At 33.1% G+C, this 8909-nt stretch overlaps 1 long non-coding RNA gene across 1 annotated transcript; it reads left to right on the top strand.

Moving 5' to 3' along the window:
• The first annotated feature begins 638 nt into the window (after positions 1–638).
• LOC132614877 (uncharacterized) lies at positions 639–5007 on the top strand. Its single transcript, XR_009572478.1, has 2 exons — positions 639–1251; positions 4745–5007. It is a non-coding gene; the product is annotated as an uncharacterized LOC132614877 (long non-coding RNA).
• Positions 5008–8909: the final 3902 nt, after the last annotated feature.

Here is an 8909-nt window from a genome sequence, read left to right as displayed (position 1 = left end):
TATTATTTCATTATATTGCCACCGCATAATTATAATCGTCAGGATCACTTTTAACATCTTACGCATCACATTTATTTTATACAATTAGACGATAGCATTCACTTACTTTTAAACTTTATAAATATTATTGCGCAACTATTACGATATTATATAATTTTATTTTTTATTTGAGTACTAATAAAGATATTGTTATATTAAGTAATATTATAACATCCATTAATATATAATTACCTAAAGAATGTTTTTCATTTAAATTTGGAAGCCCAAAGAAATATAAGAAGAAGATATTTTCAGTCCAAGAAGACTTCATATTAGCCCAAGCACGTGATCTTTCATTCAGCCAATACTAGCCCAAAGAGAGCCCAATCCACACAGCCCATTTTCATACCTCCTTTCCACGTGGACGCCACGCAAGCGCCACATTCGCGCCACGTAGGCACCAAACAGTCGCAAGCACACGCATCACACACATTTTACACTCCTCTCATAAGCCTCCCACACGCCCAACACCCTCCCTCCACATGTCACATTTTTATTAGTCATTTAATTTAAATTAAAAATCTGAAATTCCTCATTATTGTAAGATATCCATTTCTGCCCTCATTTAATCCACTTAAAAATACCAAAATACCCCCGAGTCCCTAAAACATCTTAGGTTTCTCTTTCTTTGCTCTCACCCGCCACCTTCCCCATTCCTCTGCCATGGCAGCCAAACAAGCTTTGGCATTTTCCTCCATTTAGCACACGTTTGACCTTCATATCCAAAAAGCAAAGATCATATACCCATTCCAATAAAATGTTTGTGAGGGTAAAAACAAAATGGCTGACAGAGGGATTAGAATTTCTTTCCTCTTTTCCATTATAGAACAAGGCCGAGTAAAAGGTTTACCATTTTTACTTCACGCGTTTTCGCCATATTTGGCATCAAGACCTCTGTCCCCTTTTGATTTTTCTTCAATGTTGCTGCAAACCTGGACGAAATCAGTCCATTTTGAAGCCAAATCGTACTTAAAATCCTGCCCAAAAATGTAGAAGAGGAACCCTAATCCTATTCTATAAATACCAACGTTTGAGACCATTTTGAGGGCGGCGACATCTCATTCAAAACAAAGAAAACAGTCATATGTCCCTCTAACCATTATATTTCACTTTTATGTTTAAAACTTTGGTTTAATCTAAGCGTGCCCATATTCATCGTCCTTTGAGCGTGGATCCGCGACTTCAAGCCTTAGTTCACTGCACCTGAAAAAGGTCGGTGGAATCCCTTCCTTCCTCTCTTTTTTTCTTTTTGGTTCGATTTGATTTTTGATGCGTATTTGTGATTCCTTATTTGTGTGTGTAGAGTGTTTTTTTTAGTTTCGAGGCGATTCTGTGTTAATGATAGTATATCAGATGTCGTGAAATAGGAAGTTCGTATGCTTTTGATAAATGTTGGCACTCTTTTCTTTAAGATTAAGGTTACTGCACTATGTTAAGCATTTTATTTGAAAATATGGCTTAAGATTTGCGTCTCAGTGTTGTTTTTTTATAAAAGCATGTCTATAAGAAATTTCTTTTCCCCAAAAGCGTTCTTCTATATAAGATTTGGTTGTTGTCCATAATAGAATTTGCATCAGTTCTGTTCTTGATGTGTAATATTTTTTTTAGTTTGTTTTATGTAGATTCCAGAATATTAGTTAAGGTTTAGTTGTCTAATTTCAATAAGAATATGAGTTAGTCGTAGCTTTGTTTAGATTTTATGTAAATGCACATATCTCTTGTGCCTGTATCGAGCTTATTTCTCTTCTTATCGAACCTGCGTAGTATGAAACAGTTACAGCTTTCACTATTCTTTCCATCTGTTAAAAAAAATGAGTAACTCTATTCGGTCTCTTTTGAATATTTAAATGTTGGACGGCCCTGTTTGAGCACCCTTGTTTAATCTACCCTGTCTTGGGCATAAAATAATTTAGTTTCCTTTCTTAGTTTCCTCTTCTGATTAACAAGCTAGTTTGAAAATTCTTTAAACAAGTGTCATACTTGAGAGGTTGTTTTAACAGTAATGAACTCTGGATCTGCCTGGTTAAAATGTTTGCGTAAGTGTTTTAACTGCCCAAATTAAGTTTTTATATCTGAAGAATTCTACATTCTTTCCAATGAGTATGCACCTAAGTATAAGGGTCGTTTGCAAAATGTCTCGGACAATCAAATGTTTGTTACAAAAAATTGGCTTTAAAAGTTAAGATGTCCTCTTAAATGTGTGTTTTGAATTATTTAGGCATGATTATGTTCGGAAGTTTAAGTTAGGATTGCCACTGGAGCATGATTGAAATATTGAATTTTAGCTTTAGCAAAGTATGATGTGAATTTGTTAGGCTGCCATCATGGATTTTTCGGGTCGTTTGTCGCTGTGTCTTTAAGTTCATAGCTGTACTTTGAAGCCAACAACTACTGCATTTTCTTTAAGTGGATGGGTCATTTTGATAAATGGCTTGCCACAGTTGCTATGCTAAGTAGCTGTTGCCTTTTTGAAATATTATTGTTATCTTACTGTTTTTTTGTTGTTGTTGTGGCTGTTCATTGCTACTGCTTGTTGCTGCAACGTTGCTTGTTGTGGCTGCTCATTATTGAGCTATTGCCTTGTTAAAAAATGACACCAAAAAAGCTGCTATACGCTGCTGTTCTGCTTTTTATGAAAATGAATAGATTGCTACCAAAGTCCCATTGATTTGAATATGATACAATGCTTGGGCCAATGAGAACATTTAATTTGAGGCCATGCCTTGTCCGGAAATGTTATCCCTCTTATATGTTAAGTGCTATTATTAATTGCTTGAGTTCCATTTGAGCCTGAATTCATGTTGCATTAATTGAATTCTCTGTGTTAATGAGTCTGGTGTTTAGTTCAAACAATAATTTAGTTACAGTTGGATGCTAATCTTTATCTCTTTTTTTTTTTACATGTACACATTGGAGCAAATGGAGTCTTAATTCAGGACTCACTCAAAATGTAGTCTCAAGACGAGACTCGACATGCCTTCAACATACCCGTGCTTGGAATCAGCATATATCATTTCCTTAGAATTATGCCAAATAGCGAAAAAATGAGCGTATACTTGGGGCATTTATGGCGTCTTTCTTTCTTCTTTTTTACTCCTTCATCCCATCTTTTGTGATTGTGTGAGTAATTGGTGTGTGGGGGATCTATCTTAAGTTTTAAGATCACACGTTGAAACTTGTAGTTAATAATGATTATTTATTTAATTCCTTAGGATCCTACTCTAGTTAAGAGTGAGGTATATTTTTCCTATCCCATAGAACATGACTTATAGACCGCAGATCTTAAAAGTATTAATTGAGCATGGCTGAAAATGAACTAATAAAAAAATGACTTCTTTTTTTTATGAAGTGTTTTGAAGCCTTCATTCTCGTCAAGTGCGTAGTTTAACAAAGGAAAGATTTTGTTTATAAAGTTACTTTCAGATTTACATTAGCTAATTCTCATATCTGATCGCTTCATATATTTCTAAGCTGTTAAAATCAATTGATACCTAGCCATTGAGTTATTTTGAATGTTTATAAAGACGTTGCATGATCCCACGCTTTCTTTAGTTTAACTTATAACAAAAGTCTTTTCTACAAATTACTATCTTATTTAATTTAAATAGCATTCTTATATTTCCCATTTGTAATCTTGACAATATTTACAAGCTATTTTCTTAAACATTTAAAATGTTATATTTGTATTTTTCTAGTCTTAATTAATTAACCTAAGTTTAACCGGTTAACCGTAGTTAAGCGGATCTTAAAGGATGTCTTACCCCTTCCCTTTAGGATAACTAAGAACCCTTACCTAGAATCATTAAGTTAAGTAGACTATTAATCGGAGTTAAATTTTTAGTATTTACTTAGTTAAAATAGGTGTCCTAATTCACCGTTAAAATAATTAGGTGGCGACTCCTTAAGTTAAATAATTAGGAATCACCAATATGTTGTACTCCGCTTTGACCCGGTTAAAATGGGGTATAACAAAAAGCATGATTAGGGCTTCAGACATAAAGTGTGGTTGATAATTCCTACAGTTTGATACAGATCGATTAATTACACGATGAATTGATATGAAATGATGAAGCAGGAGTTCATATATACTCTTTTTATAGATTTGGAGAATTCCCTTATTCATGTTAATGATTTTTGAGTCTTGATATGACTTGTGACATGGTGACATGTGTTCCCTGATATTGATTTATTGATTGTTCCCATTCCTTGTTTGTTTGTGGAACGGAAATACATTGTGATGAGGAAGATATTATAAATATGAAAAGGCACATTTGACAGGAGGTGAGGATGTGGCCTAAGTGAAAGGCTCGTGATTTGAGGTAAGATTCCAGAGCGAGGGTACATGGACCGATGGGTCCCCTACAAGTCATGGCTAATGGGTCAAACACTACCATTTAGCATGTGTGTACGGATATGTGACGGAGTGAGATAATTTGTGATTTACGATTGTGTTTGGTGATTACATGGGTTGAGTTATTCTTATTGATTTCTATTTGTGTGGATGTACCTTAGCCCTGTGTTGGCTGATATTTCGGTGTTGGATGATTTCTGTTGGTAGTTCTTGAGATTATGTGTTGTTGTGCCTATCTATTTATTTTATTGATTTTGTAATTTTATGCATGATACTAATATTAGTCGGCCTATGATATCTACCAGTACATAGTGTTTGTACTGATACTACCTTGCTGCATTCTTTTGAGCGCAGATTGTGATCCAGAGACTTCCACGAGACCTCATATTTAGCTAAGGCCAGATTCCAGGGTGAGCTATTCTCCATGCCAGGCCACCTGAAGATTTTCCTATTTTAGATGTCTATTTCATTTCAGACATTTATGTTATTATTAAACAGTCGTTCTTTCTTAGACAGTTATGTTAAAGTCCTTGTACGATGACTTTCGGATTTTAGGATTGTAATAGTTTAGACTTCTGCAGATTTTATTTATTTATGGCATGACTAGACTTTGGAGATATTATGCTTGTTATATCCTTGAATGCTTTAAAATTGGCTAAGTAATGGATAATGGTTTGGGTAGTTGATTAACTAGATGGTTCGCCCACTAGGGGATTTGGGTGAGTGCCACTCACGGCTGTTTGGGTCGTGACAAATGCGAGTACCGGACACCAGGTGAAAAAAAAGGCATGGGCGCATGGGTCCGTTTAACCTATCCTGAATCCGCCTTGTCGTTAAATAGGAAATCTATCGAGAAAAAGAGAGCTTAGAGGTTGGTATTTTTTTAAAATTAAAGATAAGTTTGTGCTACTTCCTCCCGTCCATTTCAGTAGTCCTATTGTCTTACACGTCCCTTAAGAAACTATTATTAATAAGAAGACTTGTTGACTATTATATCCTTATTTATATCTTCATTTAGTAGTGAGTGTTTTATAAAAATAAGATTGAGCTAATCGAGACCATCATAACATTATGCTAAATAATAATGTTTATTACTTTCAAGAAAAATTAATACTAAGGGTAAAATGAAAAAAAAAAAAACTTAATTATACCTTATTTTTAAAATGACAATTATTTTGGATCAATTATTTTAATAAGCACGACAACTAAAATGAAGCGGAGAGAATAGTATTCTTGGTTTGCTTTCCATCTTCTATTAATAATAAAATACAGACAGTCACAATTTTACTTATAATATCAGAACTTAGTGCCTTAAAGCATTCAACTTATAATTAGCTTAGCCCACAGCTTCAAACCATATATTTAGTGGTTGTAGAGGAGAAATATTTTGGATTTTTCAAGAAAATTTGTGTACACAAATCGATTAGGAGAAATCAAGTTGAAGCAACTGTGGACCATTAGCTGATACGACATATGATGACATTGTGAGTATATTAGCTTAATCAAAAACAAAAATAGTGCGTCACACTAGAGGATATTTTTCTTTAATTTCTCTCCAATTAATACAAATTAGATGATTATTTTCAGTTTTAAAGAGGTATTCCTCAAAGTTTTTGTATTCTCATACTTATTCTTTTTTTTTTTTTCAGCTAAGAATCACATAAGACTACTATGACCTATTTTGTTAAGTGAATATGGAGGTTTTCTTTTGTAAAGGATTTTATTTTCACTACATTGGAAGATTCAAAAAAAGGAAATTCAAAAAAAGGAAAAGGAGAATTGGAAAAGAAGAATTAAACTTAAGGCCCCGTTTGGACATGGTTTGAAACATGATTTGAAACCATGTTTGGACATGCAATTTGGATATTTTAAGAAGTATTTTCTCTTATAGACATAAAAACCCCACAAGTTGTGAAAACTATCAAACATTCTCAATTCTTATACAATCTTACCAAATGAGCAAGTTATAGTTCATAACAAAATTAATACGCTAATTCATAACAACCGGCTCAACATTAACACTAGAATACCTTTCTAAAAATACAAAAAAAATACAACATCAATTGATCAAATTTGAGTTCAATAAATAAAATTAAACTATGGGTCTCTTTTTACAAAATTAAAAGGTTGGTAGACATAAATAAAATTTGGTGGAAGTTAATGAGATTGGTAAATGATTGATGGGGGTAATTGTTAAAAATATCTACCAACTTATGGGTCTTTTTTTTATAAAATGTAAACTTATTGGTTAAATTTTATATTTTAAAAAATTGAAACCATGGTTTCAAACCATGCGTAAAAACGTTTGTCCAAACGCTGGTTTGAAACCATGGTTTCAAAATTCATGGCCAAACGCCTACTAAATTTATTGTTTGATAGACTTCGACCATATCACTAAACTATACAAGCCTTGATGTTTTCTTTTGTAAAGAACGTAGTGCAACTTAAACAATGAATAAGTTTGTATTTGAAATTACTATAGTACGGGAATCTCTCTTTAACCACTTCTAGCTTCTAGATTTTTATATACGCCTAATTTAAATATTTATTGCTTTACTATTTGTATAAGGGGAAGGAGAAATTATGCGAAATATAAATCCTGATTACTTTAATCTTAATGCATGCATTTCATTCAAATGAAGTTCTTCAATCATATATGCTTTGCATTTTAAAGAATCCTTATGCTGTCTTTGCGCAATTCAACCTATTATAGCAGGTAATTAACAGTGTTTTTTTAGGTAGCTAGTTCAATTTAATAAATAACTACTTATAATTATTTCTAAATAATAAAATAATATAATTTTTTCTTAAGCCGATGATCTATCGGAAACAGCCTCTACCTCTCAAAGTTGGGTTATAAGTCTGCGTACACTCTATTCTCTCACACCCCACTTATAGGACTATACTGGATATGTTGTTGTTGTTGAAAATAATGTTTTTTTTTTTTATAGTATCAGTGTATAAAAAATAGTCTTTGTATTAAAGCAAAATAACACTTGAAAAGTGGTTAGAACATGACTAGATCAATTGATGGATCTTGTAATCAGTCCAAACGTGCTTATACTTTGCATATATAGATCATAAAAACGAAAAAGAAAAAGCAACCATTGAACCAAAAGGACATCCACTAGAACCACAATTAAGAAAAAAAAGTTTTGATAAGAAAAAGAGTAGATGAGTGGTGGCTTAATCAGCGGCGGAACTAGAATTTTTATTAAAAAGTGTCAAAATATAAAAAAGAAGAAGTAAATATTGAAGAAATTAAGGGAGTTCAATACATAGTATATAGATATAAAATATTATGTACATAAAATATTTCTTTTTACATATTTACACAGTGTAATTTTTCGGCGAAGGGGTGTCAGTTGACACTCCGGATGCATGTGGCTCCGCAACTGACTTTCCTCATCCTCCCAAATGAACCCCTACCATCAAATGTGGTACTTATTACTTAATTAATAAGCAAATACAGACAACCAAATCTTTCCAAAAGGACTGGAGAATATACCATTTTGATGGTGGAGAGTCGCTATGCTCTTTCCACTATCCTTTATTTTTATCTTCTTTTTAACCTATTGTCTGATTTAGCAACGTGACTATTTTAGATGTGATTTGACTACATTATTAATTTTCATATTCACTTTTCATGCCACTACGAACAAAAGCATTTCAAACCCAAAACGTAACTTTCTACGTAGTTGATGTGTTAAATTTTGCATCAATCTGAGAGATCATCTAATCCTTCGGACAACACGTACTCAATTCTTTTTGTGAGCACTAAAATAGAGATTTAAAGTTATCGTTTGATAGTTGCAATTTCATCCTACATTATTTATACGTACGATTTTAGTCTTTTCAAAGATTCTCCACACACTTTTTTATTTGGGAAAAACAATTGTTTTCATCCTTGTGTTATGGCCTATTATAATTTTGTTATAATATTGGTCCTTGTGATATTTGACTTCCCACATTTAATCTTTAATTAATTAAGGTGAGTAATTTCTATGCTTTTACTAACAATGGTTACCAATGTAAACAAGACCAATCACTACTGCCAAAGGCAATTATGGTGTTACAAGAAGGAACACTTTCATACAAACAAAGAAGCCTAGACATAAGAAAGTTTAAAAATTGTTCCTTATATATGTTTAGGACAAATATACAACCTATTGGGAATATACTCACAGATCAATATCTTCTCCTCCCCTTCAGTGCAGCATCCTAAGAGGCTGACAAGATTTTTGTGCTGCAGTTTTGCAATTAGCTTCTACTCATTCATGAACTCCTACAGTCCTTGCAATGACCTCCTGCTTAGCCGTTTGATGTCTCTATCTCCAAACTCAGCCAAAAACCCTTAAAACGTATGGTATGTGTAAATCCACATCATCCATATTATGAAAGGAAAGGGACACATATCTCAAGGTAACATCAGTGAAATGCTAACACTGAATTTAACACCTTAAACACGGGACCAAAACCATTCTCCAAGTTGCTACGAGTCAACCTGCAGAAAATAAGT

This window comes from Lycium barbarum, chromosome 10 (assembly GCF_019175385.1).
Source record: "Lycium barbarum isolate Lr01 chromosome 10, ASM1917538v2, whole genome shotgun sequence".
In the NCBI taxonomy this organism is placed as follows: Eukaryota; Viridiplantae; Streptophyta; class Magnoliopsida; order Solanales; family Solanaceae; genus Lycium; species Lycium barbarum.
This window is presented reverse-complemented; position numbering and strand designations above follow the sequence as displayed.